Source organism: Pinus tabuliformis, chromosome 6 (genome assembly GCF_031772625.1).
Source record: "Pinus tabuliformis cultivar Carrire ecotype Pingquan chromosome 6, CPIR1, whole genome shotgun sequence".
Taxonomy (NCBI): domain Eukaryota; kingdom Viridiplantae; phylum Streptophyta; class Pinopsida; order Pinales; family Pinaceae; genus Pinus; species Pinus tabuliformis.
In genome coordinates this window covers 1680845948-1680858243 of record NC_142292.1, presented here as the reverse complement: position 1 = coordinate 1680858243, position 12296 = coordinate 1680845948, and positions in this window count along the sequence as shown.

Sequence of the window (12296 nt, the reverse complement as noted above, 5' to 3'; positions counted from 1 at the left end):
AGTCTTCCAAGACTGCTGCTCGCAGATTCCTAATGTGATCGGCCATGCCTGGCTCTCGTAGATTCCGTTGATGTTCCATGAGGAAGATGGTTGCATTCTGTGGTTCCGGACGAATCCAGAGAAGACAGTTCTCCTCATTATGTTGTGCAGACATGAAATCATTCTGCCAAGTGAATTGGTTGGCCAAAAAGGAAATAAAAGCTCTTATTTGAATATCACCACAAATAGGAAGTAAATTAATCTTTCTATCTTCAGGCATAGCCTCATTGTGAAGATAGAGTTCGCACAGCAAATTCTGATCATTGTTTGGTGCTTCTGCAAAAGTTTCAATGAATTTCTGTGGTGTAGAGACCTGGTGTGGCCTTCCATCCTTTATTGCTTTTAATTGGAGGAACGCTAAGCGTTCTCTCAAGAATACAGAATAATTAAAAGAAGGCTTTCTTGTAGCCAGTAAGCGTTGGACCAAATCGAAGTTAAGGGACAATCTGGCTTTTAATTGCTTATTTTCTTTGTGTTGTGCACAAGACTATTCCATTGCTTCCCAATTCCTATAGGCATAGTTAAACCATAATGACTTCTGCTATTGAAATGCCTTTCCATGGGAAAGCTCGTATTCTACTCTCCATGTGTTGCTTAATTCTTGAAAAGTAGAAGTCTGTGCATGAGCATCGCTAACATAGGGAGGTTCAGTTTGTATATGCACAGTTGTAAAAGATTTTGATTCTGGTTCCTGCTCATCAATAACTTGGGTAGGCCGGGGTGGTTCTATTTCTTCTTCTTATTTCTGCTCATAAATAACTTGGGTAGGCCAGGGTGGTTCTACTTCTTCTTCTTATTTTTTCTCATCAATAACTTGGGTAGGTCGGGGTGGTTCTATTTCTTCTTCTGAAATCCTTGAAGACCCTGTTGGTTCTTGTGTAACAGCAGGGTGTTCCTTTTTAAATGTAACAGGGTTGGCTCCAGTCAATGGGACTGCAATTATTTTATATCCTGCTTGAGTATATATATCCCCACATTCACTGCACATGTATTCACTATATTTCTCTTTCTCTACACTCTTTTCAGCTTGAGATGCTACTTGAGCTAACATGTACAGATTGAGTTCTTCTTTATAGGCTTCCCTAGCCATTGCTAACTCTTTCTGATAGGCCTTAATTTCTTATTTTAAGAACTCATTTTCTTCTTGTAGGGAGGTTATAGTAACTGGGGCTTCTACAGTTACAGATTCCAAAGGAGAAGAGAATTGTTGTTCAGCATTAACTTCATCATGTGCGTCCCCAACAGGTGGTTCTTGTGTTTCACCTATTGGGTCTGTTTGTGTATCAGTTTCACCTAGGGCATCTTCTTCTTGCTCCCCAATAGGTGGTTCTTGTGTGGCACCTATTGGGTCAGTGGTTGGTTTTTGTGTAACAGCCACATGCAGGTCGTCTTCTTTTTGCTCCCCAACAGGTGGTTCTTGTGTGGCACCTATTGGGTCAGTGGCTAGTTCTTGTGTAACAGCCACATGCAGGTCATCTTTTGTTTGCTCCCCAACAGGTGGTTCTTATGTGGCACCTATTGGGTCAATGGCTGGTTCTTGTGTAACAGCCACATGTCCTATATTAGCTTGGTTGTCTAGTTTGAATTTGTCGGCAGCTGGTTCTTGTGGAGCAGCTGCCTTTGTTGAGAAAAATGATGTTACAAAATCGTGAACACTTTGAATTTCGGCATCTGAGGGTGAAGGAGGTGAAGGTTCAGGGCTATGGGGAATACGGGGATTTAAAATGATAGGAGGAACGACCTCGATTGCTGCAAACAACCTTGTTCGTTGCCGAGGTAGGGAACCAAGAGAGACAGTAGTTTTCCTCTTGCGAGGACTTTTACTCAGGGAATCATCAGAAATAGTAGCTGCCTTTACTAAGGCCCTGGTTCTTCTTTTTCACGGGGTTGCAGTTTTCTGTTGCTTTTTCCTTTTAAGGAAAGTGATGAGGGTATCCTCGTCTGAATCATCGGTAGGGATGTGAACTATGGGAGTGGACGGTTCGGCTTCATCATGTGGTGAGGACTGCAGCAGATTTTCAGTGCTTAATTGGGGTGTTCCTACTGCTGGTTGCTGAGTTTCAGCATCTTGCTGGGAATTTTCTTCATTTTGCTGAGGATTTTCCTCATCTTGCTGAGGAGGGTTAATGAGGGGAGGCAGGTTATGCAGGGCGAAGCCTCTATTTATCAGAAGTTGGACTAAACGATGGTGCGTGAGGCAGAGGAGTTGGTGCCTAGCATTCACAGTGTAGTGTGCCATATTTTTCAGACATCCAAGGAGATAATAAGGCATATTTACTAGACGACCATGCCACAAATGATTTAATAAGACGAAGTCATGTTGGTAGACTACCTGATAGAGGCCCTCGCAAGTGAATTAGTGCTTGACGAATTCTACAACTTTTGGCCAAGGAGGTGGTAAAGACCGAAGCGCAACACCCATGCCTTTGGCTTCCACCTGCTCCCCAGGTAGCAGGAAATCTTGCTGTGCATTGAGGATAAGATGCTTCCTGCTGAACCAGCGAATGCCATTGGTTGGAAGCCCTGAATCTTGTGCTATGCCTTCTTCTGTTACTGGGATTCTCACCCCTTGGACAGTAGAATACCCCTGTCTCAAATTGCATGCAAATTCGAGGACCTGCTGCAAATCAAATTCCGGAAGTCTTCTGAAATAGTCCACCCATCCTTCTTACAAGAAGATTTGGTATGCATCTGGGTAAAGTTCCAGTAACGCCGTCGAGCCCAGTTCATGTCTAACAGCATCTCCTCCCATGGTTACTGTTTTAGGAAAAATACAAAGTGCAGAGCCGAGTTGCCGAGGTCGAAACAGAGCAAAACGTTGCAAAATGGAATTATGACGAGTAAGGCATAAACGAGGTGAATTAGACACAATCGGGAGGAATAGGGATGGCGGTGATGGGCGTGTCCTGTAATGATTGCGATATTTCAGTAATCCCCCCCCAACTGCGGCTGAATGATATGGTTGGCAATACGACGCTTTTAGCGGTCATGTCAACTATCTCCTCATTAACTACAATTTAATATTCACACATAACATGCATACCTTTACAATTACCTTTGGTTGTTGCGCCGAAAAGTTTTGTCTCGTCCTTAATAGGTCAATGATCATTATATAAAGGGTTTGTAATGTGTGAGGATTTTTATACATGAGGTTTTTATTATTCACGAGAGGTAGTAGTGAAGGGGTATTATTAACAGGATAAATGGCTGATTCCTTTGAATAATGAATGATATGTTTCTTTTTGAAATAATGGTTCATTCTCGGGAGTAAAAATGGGGATATTTAGGAAAATAGAAAAGATTGTTGTTTAAGCAGTGGGATTTGGTGTTTCGACACTGGAAAGTAGTGTTTCAGCAATGGAAAATGGTGTATCCGCAATGGGAAATGGTGTATCAGCAACGGGAAATGGTGTATCAGTAACGGGAAATGGTGTATTAGCAACGGGAAATGATGTATCAGCAACGGAAAATGGTGTATCAGCAACGGGAAATGGTGTATCAGCAACGGAAAATGATGTATCAGCAACAGGAAATGGTGTATTGGCAATAGAAAATGGTGTATCAGCAACGGGAAATGGTGTATCAGCAACAGAAAATGGTGTATGATTTGGAATGACATGGCAATGCTTTTCCAATCTGCAGATTAATTCTTCCTATATTGGAATCTTTCTTTTTCAACCACCATCCAAAGCTAAGATCTGCAAAATAATTAATTGTAACATGGCAACCCTTGATAGGAATTATTAGTTAAGAAATCTAATCTAGAAATAAATACATAAACAGGAAATTAAGTGCATTGAGGGATAGCTGGTTCCCCCAAAAAGGTCTAGTGTATGTTTGTCATGCAAGTAGCTTTGAAATCCTCTTTAGAAACAGGTCGTTGATACAAACGGAGTCGATACCCATTCACTAATAATGGTGTTCTGCTATCATCAATCGTTAGGAGTCTGACTGTTCCATTTGGAAAAACAGCATCTACTTCATAAGGTCCTAGCCACCTTGTTCTTAATTTCCCCTGAAAATTTTCAAAACGGGAATCATACAGTAAGGCCCAATTACCTTTCTGGAACTGATTGTGCTTAATAGTTTTTTCATGCCACCTGGTTCTTTGTTGTTGTATCATGGTTGTTTGATGGATGGCATCCAACCTCTTTTCATCCAATTCCTGAAGCTGCTGCAAGCTAGTTGTCTGTGCATCAGTCAAATCAAGGTTAGCAGCTAAAGCAATCCTTAAGGTTTTGATTTCAAATTCCACAGGAAAAACAACATTTTTACCATAAACTAATTCATAAGGTGAAAAAGCCGTAGTGTTCCTCCAAGTAGTTTTGTAAGCCCATAATGCTTCAGGCAACCTTTGAAACCAGTCCCTTATATTCTCCTTGACTGTCTTTGTTAAAATGGCTTCTATGACTTTATTTGTACTTTCCACTTGTCCATTTGCCTGGGGGTGATAAGGTGTAGTCATTTTATGCTTAATGTGATATTTCTAGAGTGTATCTTTGAAGCCATGAGAATTAAAAGGAGGTCTTCCATCTGTGACTAGTTCTCTAGGCAAACCAAACCTAACAAAGATTTCTTCAAATAGAAAATTTAACATTGATTCTTCATTAGCTTTGATGAGTACCTTAACTTCTACCCACTTAGTCATATAATCTGTGCAAACCAGTATATAAACTCTTTGATTGGATGGAGGATTGATGGGACCTATAAAATCTAGTGCCCATCTTTCAAAAGGTTCAAGTATTACCTGGGGGTTAAGTGGCATTTCATCCCTGTGATTAGGCTGGCCCATTCTCTGACAGCTATCACAGGCCCTAACATATTTCTTTGCGTCCTTGAAAAGTGAGGGCCAATAGTAACCCATTCTGAGAACTTTGTGTGTTGTTCTTTTATCTGCAAAATACCCTCCACAAGGGCCATCGTGGCAAGCCTTCAATATATCATAAACTTCATCTCTCTGATGCATCTTTGAATTTCCTGGTTGAGTCCTGTGTGAAAGAGACACCCACTTATCCAGTTGTACCTAGCACTTTGCTGAACGATCTTTCTTTTCTCTCTGTGCGATAGGTGTGATGGTAGTTTCCCTCCAACTAAGTAATTGGCAATGTCTGCATACCAAGGTGAGTGAGCAGATACTGCAAATAAATATTCATCAGGAAAAGAATCATCTACTGGAATATTTTTATCATTTTTTAACCGAGAAAGAAAATCAGCAACTACATTTTCTTTACCTGGTCGATCTACAATTATGATATCAAATTCTTGTAATAATAATAACCATCTAGTAACTCGAGCATTTGTAACTGATTTGTTCATTAAGTATTTAATAGCCGAGTGATCAGTATGCACAAAAGTAGTGTAACCAATAATATAATGTCAAAACTTATTAATAGCATAAATAACTACTAATAATTCTTTCTCGGTGACTGTATAATTAAGTTCAGCAGGGGTCATATTTTTACTAATAAATTAGATAGCATAGGGAAGATTGTTTTCTTCTTGACCCAAGACAGCTCCAATTGCAGTATCTAAAGCATCAAAGGATATATGAAAGGGGAGTGGCCAGTCAGGTCCTCTTAAAATGGGAGCTGTAGACAATTGATGTTTAAGTTCATTAAATGCTTTTTGACAACCATCAGTCCACTTAAATTCAGCATTTTTCATAAGTAACACAAACAAAGGAGAAGCTATTTTAGAAAAATTCTTGATAAATCTTCTATAATATCCAGCATGTCCTAAAAAAATTCTTACATCAGTTTGTGTTTTCGGGATAGGAAGAGTCTGAATTACTTGTAATTTAGCTGGATCAACCTGAATTCCTAGGAATGAAATGAAGTGTCCCAAAACAATACCTCGATTCATCATCATATGACATTTTTCAGTACTTAAGGCAAGATGTGCTTCTATAAACCGTTTAAGTACTTTTTCAAGGTTTTGTAAAGCATCTTCAAAAGTCACACCATAAGGAGTAAAGTCATCCATAAATATTTCTAAGGAATCATTAAGCATATCAGAAAAAAGTCCTATCACTGCTCTTTGAAATGTTGCTGGGGCATTACATAGTCCAAATGGAAAAACTCTATAGGCAAAAGTCCCCCATGGACTAGTAAAAGTAGTCTTGTCCTGATCTTGGGGTGCAATCTTGATCTGATTATATCCACTAAATCCATCCAAAAAGGAAAAGAATCTCTTACCTGCCAAATTATCTAGTACCTGATCAATAAATGGTAAGGGAAAATGATCTTTCTGAGTGGCCTTATTTAAAGCTCTACAATCCACACATACTCTCCATTTCCCATTTTTCTTAGGTACTATTACTAATGGTGAAACCCATTCACTATCAGATATAGGATATATAAATCCTGCATTCAACAGTTTTTGAAGTTCTTCCTTCACAATTTCCCTTAAATTGGGATTCATTCATCGTTGGGGTTGGCAGACTGGGCGGGATCCTTCTTTAATATAAATACGATGAGTACATAATTCAGAAGAAATTCCCTTCATATATGTGTAATCCCATGCGAATGCTTGTTTATTCTCATGGAGTAACTTCATTAACTGTTGTGTTTCAGCATCTGTTAGGTTAGGGTTTATATTTAATGTTTTCCCAGGTTCGATTTCGACTGCTATACTTTTGGAGGGGGTGTCAGCTGATGTCTGAGATAAGTCTTCAGTTTTAAGATTTTGTTGTGATTCAGATTCCAAGATTGTAGTCAAGTGATCATGTATTTTAGAGTTAACCGAAGAAGGTTCAGAAATAAAGCTACTAATTAATTCATCTTCAGTTGAATCTTTAAAAGTTAGGGCTTGTCCGACAATCAAGATGGGTTGAGTCTCATCATCCTCATAATCTAACCACACATAGTTATCATTGTTAATCATAGGTGTGGCATGAGGGTACAGAGTAAGCTGTTTGGTTTCACATCCATTATAAATTGTCATTGAACCTGACCTACAGCTAATGAAGGCATCTTCTGTAGCCAACCAAGGTCTCCCTAAAATCAATGGATGGGTAGTTCCAAGATTCGACTGAAATTATCAGGTCTTCAATGACTCCTTTAGGTTTGATTGTGGAGCGGTCAACCAGCTCTAGAATGGTTGGGGTTTCCCTAATAAAAAAATTTAACTGCAGGAACTGTGTTGTTTCGAGTGTCATGATGTTTATTGCAGCACCCAAATCTACTAGAACTCTAGAAACAAATGTTTTACCAACCTGAACTGTGACTGTAGGGTGACCAGGGTCACCATATTTCACAGGGGGATTTTTTTTTGACATTAGAGCAGCTAGATCACCCATCACATGAACTGTGAGGGGGTCCTTAGCTTTTTTTCTAGGTTTCTTAATACAAATATCTCTAACGGTTCTAGAATAAATCGGTACATCTCTTAGTGCTTGTAAGAGTGGAATTTTAACATATAAATTCTGCACCTCTCCTAACAGATTAAAAGTAGGTGGCTCAAGTGTTTTGGTGAGATCCAAACGTTCAGGGAATGGTGGCTCTGCTGCTTCAGCAGATGTTTCAATTGTTTCAGCATTGTTATTAGAAGATGATCCAACTGTTTCAGCATTAGATGACTTTTCTTTTCTGATTTCTTCTTTATCAGAATCGGAAGTAATGTCATCAATAATGGGTTCAACTATTCTTCCAGAGTGTAAATGAATGTCATTACATTGCATAGGGGAAACCAGTTGGTTTTGAACATCAATTACTTGCAGAGCTTTATTATTATTCGGGTTGGGGTTAGGTTGTACCGGCAGCTGAGGTCTCATTGTCAGATTATTTGGTGAGGCATTTGATGGTAAGGAGAGAGATTGTTGATACTGAGGTAATTGGCTTGGAAATGGGATCTGTGGAGCTGTCCAATTCGGGTTCCATTGATTATAATAGGTTTGTTGTAGAGCCCATGGATTCCACATCGTAGGATCAACAAAAGGAGGGTTTGGTTGCTACATGGGTGGGAAATTCATTTGATTAAGGTGTGGGTACTGCATTTGGTTGAAGGGTGGGTAATTTGTTTGAAAAGGAGGGTGATTATTCCAACGATTAAACGACATGTTAGAATTTGTACCTTGTCCTCGTGGTTGCCATTGTCTTCTCTGTGTGAGGAGGTACACTGCTTCAGCTTCTTCTTCAGTTGGCTGCAGTGCTGCTTTTATTCCTGGCAAAGAAGGGCATTATTGAGTCTCATGGTCCTTTTCACAGATAGTGCAGATTGGTAGCTTGTCCAAGGGGCATTGCCTTGGTGTTTTTCCCTGCATTTAGAGCAGAAAATAGCCAGAGCAGCTTATGCTTCTGCCTGCTTCTTTTTAACCTGCAAGGTATCAATTTGTGAAGTAAAAGAGCTTAACATTTCAGTTTTAAATTCTTCAAGTAAGTTACCTATTTCAGCCCGTGTTGCTCCTCCACTTGCTGATTTCTGGACTCTTGAGTATGTATTGTCTTTGCTCTTTGGTCTGCTTGCTGCTCCTCTCGAACATCTTTTACAGAGATTGATAATATCATCATAGGGTTCCTTAGATATGTCTCCTTTTCCAAGCATATTCAACATATCTAAACAATTATCTCGTACCCCTTTTAGAAATATTGACTTGAGAATATCCTTACTCATATCAGGATGATCAGATCGCTGTAAATTATACTGTAGTCTTTCCACGAAGTCCTCCAGACTTTCCTCCTCCTTCTGAGTCATCTTGAATAATTCCTCCTTCCTTTCTCTTGTTCGACAATAATCTTGGTATTTAGCCAAAAATTTCTCCTTCATCTGGTCCCATGTTGTAATCACATGAGCTCCCAAGCTCATGAACCATCTTAATGCGTTCCCTTTTAATGTAGCTGGAAACAACTTTAATTTCTAAGCAGAATTAACATAGTCATAGCTTCTACATAGTATATCAAATTCAAAAATAAATTCATCAGGATCTTCTGTGGATAACCCATGGAAATTGGGTATTGCTGAAAGTGGAATATTCTTCATAGGAGTTGCTCCTCTGGGGAGATATCCAAAGGGGAATTCCAGGGTGGAGAGAGAATTTTCTCCCCTTCCCTCTATTCTGCGACCTCCACCGAAAATTCCTTCATTGTTATCCTCCATTGGTTGTTTTCCTGATGCGCTTGCCCAGTCTTCGGAGTTCTTTGTTGGAATTTCAATGTCCTGCACTGGTTCATCCACTGTAGCTTCCTCTATTGGTTCTTCTACTGGTCATTCGTCTTCTTCCACCGGTTCCTCAGTATATTCTGATGGTTCTATAACCCTCTCTGGCCCCACTACTTCCTCTATCTGAAAATCTGTCTGGGAAGAGTGTTGGGTCTGTGGCCTCCGAGAGCTTAACCTCTGGGATGTCTCAGCTTTTGAAATAATATCGTCAATAAAAGTTTTTCTTCCTCCTCCTTTGCCTTTGCTGCCTGAATGGTTAACCTTCTTGCATCCTCTCATGCATCCTACATTTCTAAAGAAAAATGTTAATACCCTTAAAATCTTTAGTCGCCTTCCCCGGCAACGGCGCCAAAATGTTGGTCACTTTAATTGTTTAATAATAAAACAGTCGAGTGCCACATAAATTATCAACCCAGGAAAGTCTAATTATTCAAAAGGTGACTACGTATTGTATGTACTCAATCTTAATGGTATTAAAAGTTGTAGTATAAATAATCTATTATCTATTAAATCCTTACTCTGTGTTACAGCAGTTACATTAGTTACAGCCTATTGCAGAAAATGAAGTAGGAACAAATAACTTAAAGGAAACAAATCTGCAAAAGGAAGTGATGGTTGTCCTGCAACAAAGGATCAGGAACCTATCCTCAGAGTAAGGACTTTCAGCACCTGCCTCTGTTGTCCAGTTCACCCATACACTCTGTAAATCCTAATCACCAGTGAGGCACTCATATGCAACATCAATTAGTTAAAAGGAAAACAGAGTTCCAGAAAAAGTAAATATCATTGAAGCAGTAACTGTAATATAAACATAAATCACACACACACACCACACAACAGAAAGAGATGGGTGAATCTTCTGATGAAGGTGGGCCCTGTCCTTCTCACAAGATTCCCCAGAACACGGGAATTAAAATAAAATACTCAGAACAGAATTGTATTCATCTGCCAACAAACCATATTACAAAAAGAAATTCAGTTTCATCCCTTCACTACAAGTTCTATGTTATAATGTGTTCCCCTCTCTTCTCCCCCCTCTCTAATGTAGATGTCTCCTCTTTATAGAGGAGACATCTATTACAACAGATTTTCATACATTCGGATTCAACCCTTTTGTACCAAAAATAAGAAAGTCAGTTCTTGATAACAAAATATTGTTACAGCCATGAGGATCATGATCATTACGACCAATATAGTAATCGGTCAGACTCCTTTACCGATGCAGATTTGTTACGCAAATCTCAACTGTTCCTCAAAGTGCGCATGTTGTTCGTGTTGTTTCAGCTTAAGGTTCATGTTGTTCTTGTTGTTTCAACTTCACGGTTTGCGTTGTTTCCGTTGTTTCATCAATGGAAAATGTGATCCTGCCAGTTAGGCAGTTTCAGCAATTATTCAACACTTTAATCAACTTCAGGGAATAATTATAAAGATAGCATGATTACGTGTTGAATAATTAAACATGTAGCAATGAGGAAAGTTATTATGTACCTTTTGGAGTGATTAAGCCAAAACACTAGCAAAGGCTTTCAATTAAGGGTTGAAGAGGGCAAAATATACAGTCAAAAATAGACAAAATGGGAACCTAACACCCTTATCTCTTCCGAGGCTCAGATTAAATAGTTGAGCGCCCTTGTTTCTCTGCCTATCTACTCATCTGCCAAGCTTAAGCTGTTTGGACAGATATTCATTCTCTATCTTCTAAAACAAGCAATTTAAACCTAGGGAGGCCAAGATTAAGTTGTTTGGCTTTCCCTTATCTGTAAAACTTCTTCAAAAATGTTATGATTCTTCAAAATGGAACTTATTGGAAATATGAAACCTTGCAGCATGAAAAGATGACATATTTGGTATGTAAAACAGTCAATCATGAAATATGAAACCTATTGCAATAGGAGGCTAACAGCAGGCTCAGTGGCTGCATTGCACAATTTTATGGGCCAACAGTCGTGTCCCTCAAAAATGTGAAAAACAGTCTTGGAGGACATTGGCTAGGTAGAAATGCACATTTCTGGAGAGGAATACAGTGCCTTCCTTCCCCGTATTGCACAATGTTGTCTCAGTGAAGGCAGAGTTTGGGCAAAGGTTGGTCAGAATCGCCAACAGGCAACTGAAAGTGAATGTGAATGTGAATGCATGGTGATACTGAGTCTAATCATAAGCGAATTCTCATGCATGAAAATGGTGAATGACACATTCAGAAAATGGAACAACATGCATGTGGGTGAGGCGAGTCATTGAATCGGCAACCGTTCGTGGAAAACAATTTCATGCATGCAACAACAGTGAGATGTTAACGAAAACTGAAATGGTGCTAGTACAAGATAAAATGTATCAAAATGATAGCAAGCGCTCACTGAAATCAAGCAAACAGCGTTCACATGAAGCGAAACACAAAAATAGACAACGATATAACACAACTCATGGAAAGCGAGCTTACCCCAAAACAATTGAGCTCTGTAGTGTCTAGTTGATTAGTTTTGATCAAATCGAGGTTGTGACGTGCATACGACAAATCTAGGGAAAGCGACACTTTGTGGGAGGTTTCCGAAATGATCCTTGCATGTAACCTACAACTGCCACAAATAGATCCCTAAAATAAGGGATGCCTTTGCATGCTTCCTTGGGAGAAGCAGCCCATGTATGCAAGTCTATTTTTCTCGGTCCCAAATGGAATCGATCAACTTAGTTGCACATGCAAGAGGCTACTCAACTATTGGGAGAAAATGCACATTTCTGGTTGGTATCTAGCCTGGCTCCCCAAGAGATTTATGCAATTTCTGGGCAAAGCAATTGACTACTGCCCATATTTTCACAAATTCTGGGCTGAGAAGCCCTGCTAGGGAAAATTGCGCAATTTTCTCTATGAGTGTTGACTGGCAGAATTGCGCAATTCTAGAGCCCAGTAGGCTGCCAGATAGGATTGCACAATTTTTGGAGGGAAGTCTGGTTGCCCTCCAGAATTTCACAATTTCTTGGGGGAGCTGCTTAGCCTACAGCTAAACCAAGTCCAAGTGAACAACCTATGAGGGGAATGCATCAAGCTGCGATCGACAGGCTGCTTTTATGCAAGAAAAACACTGAAGCTTGTGTGCTTGACGAAG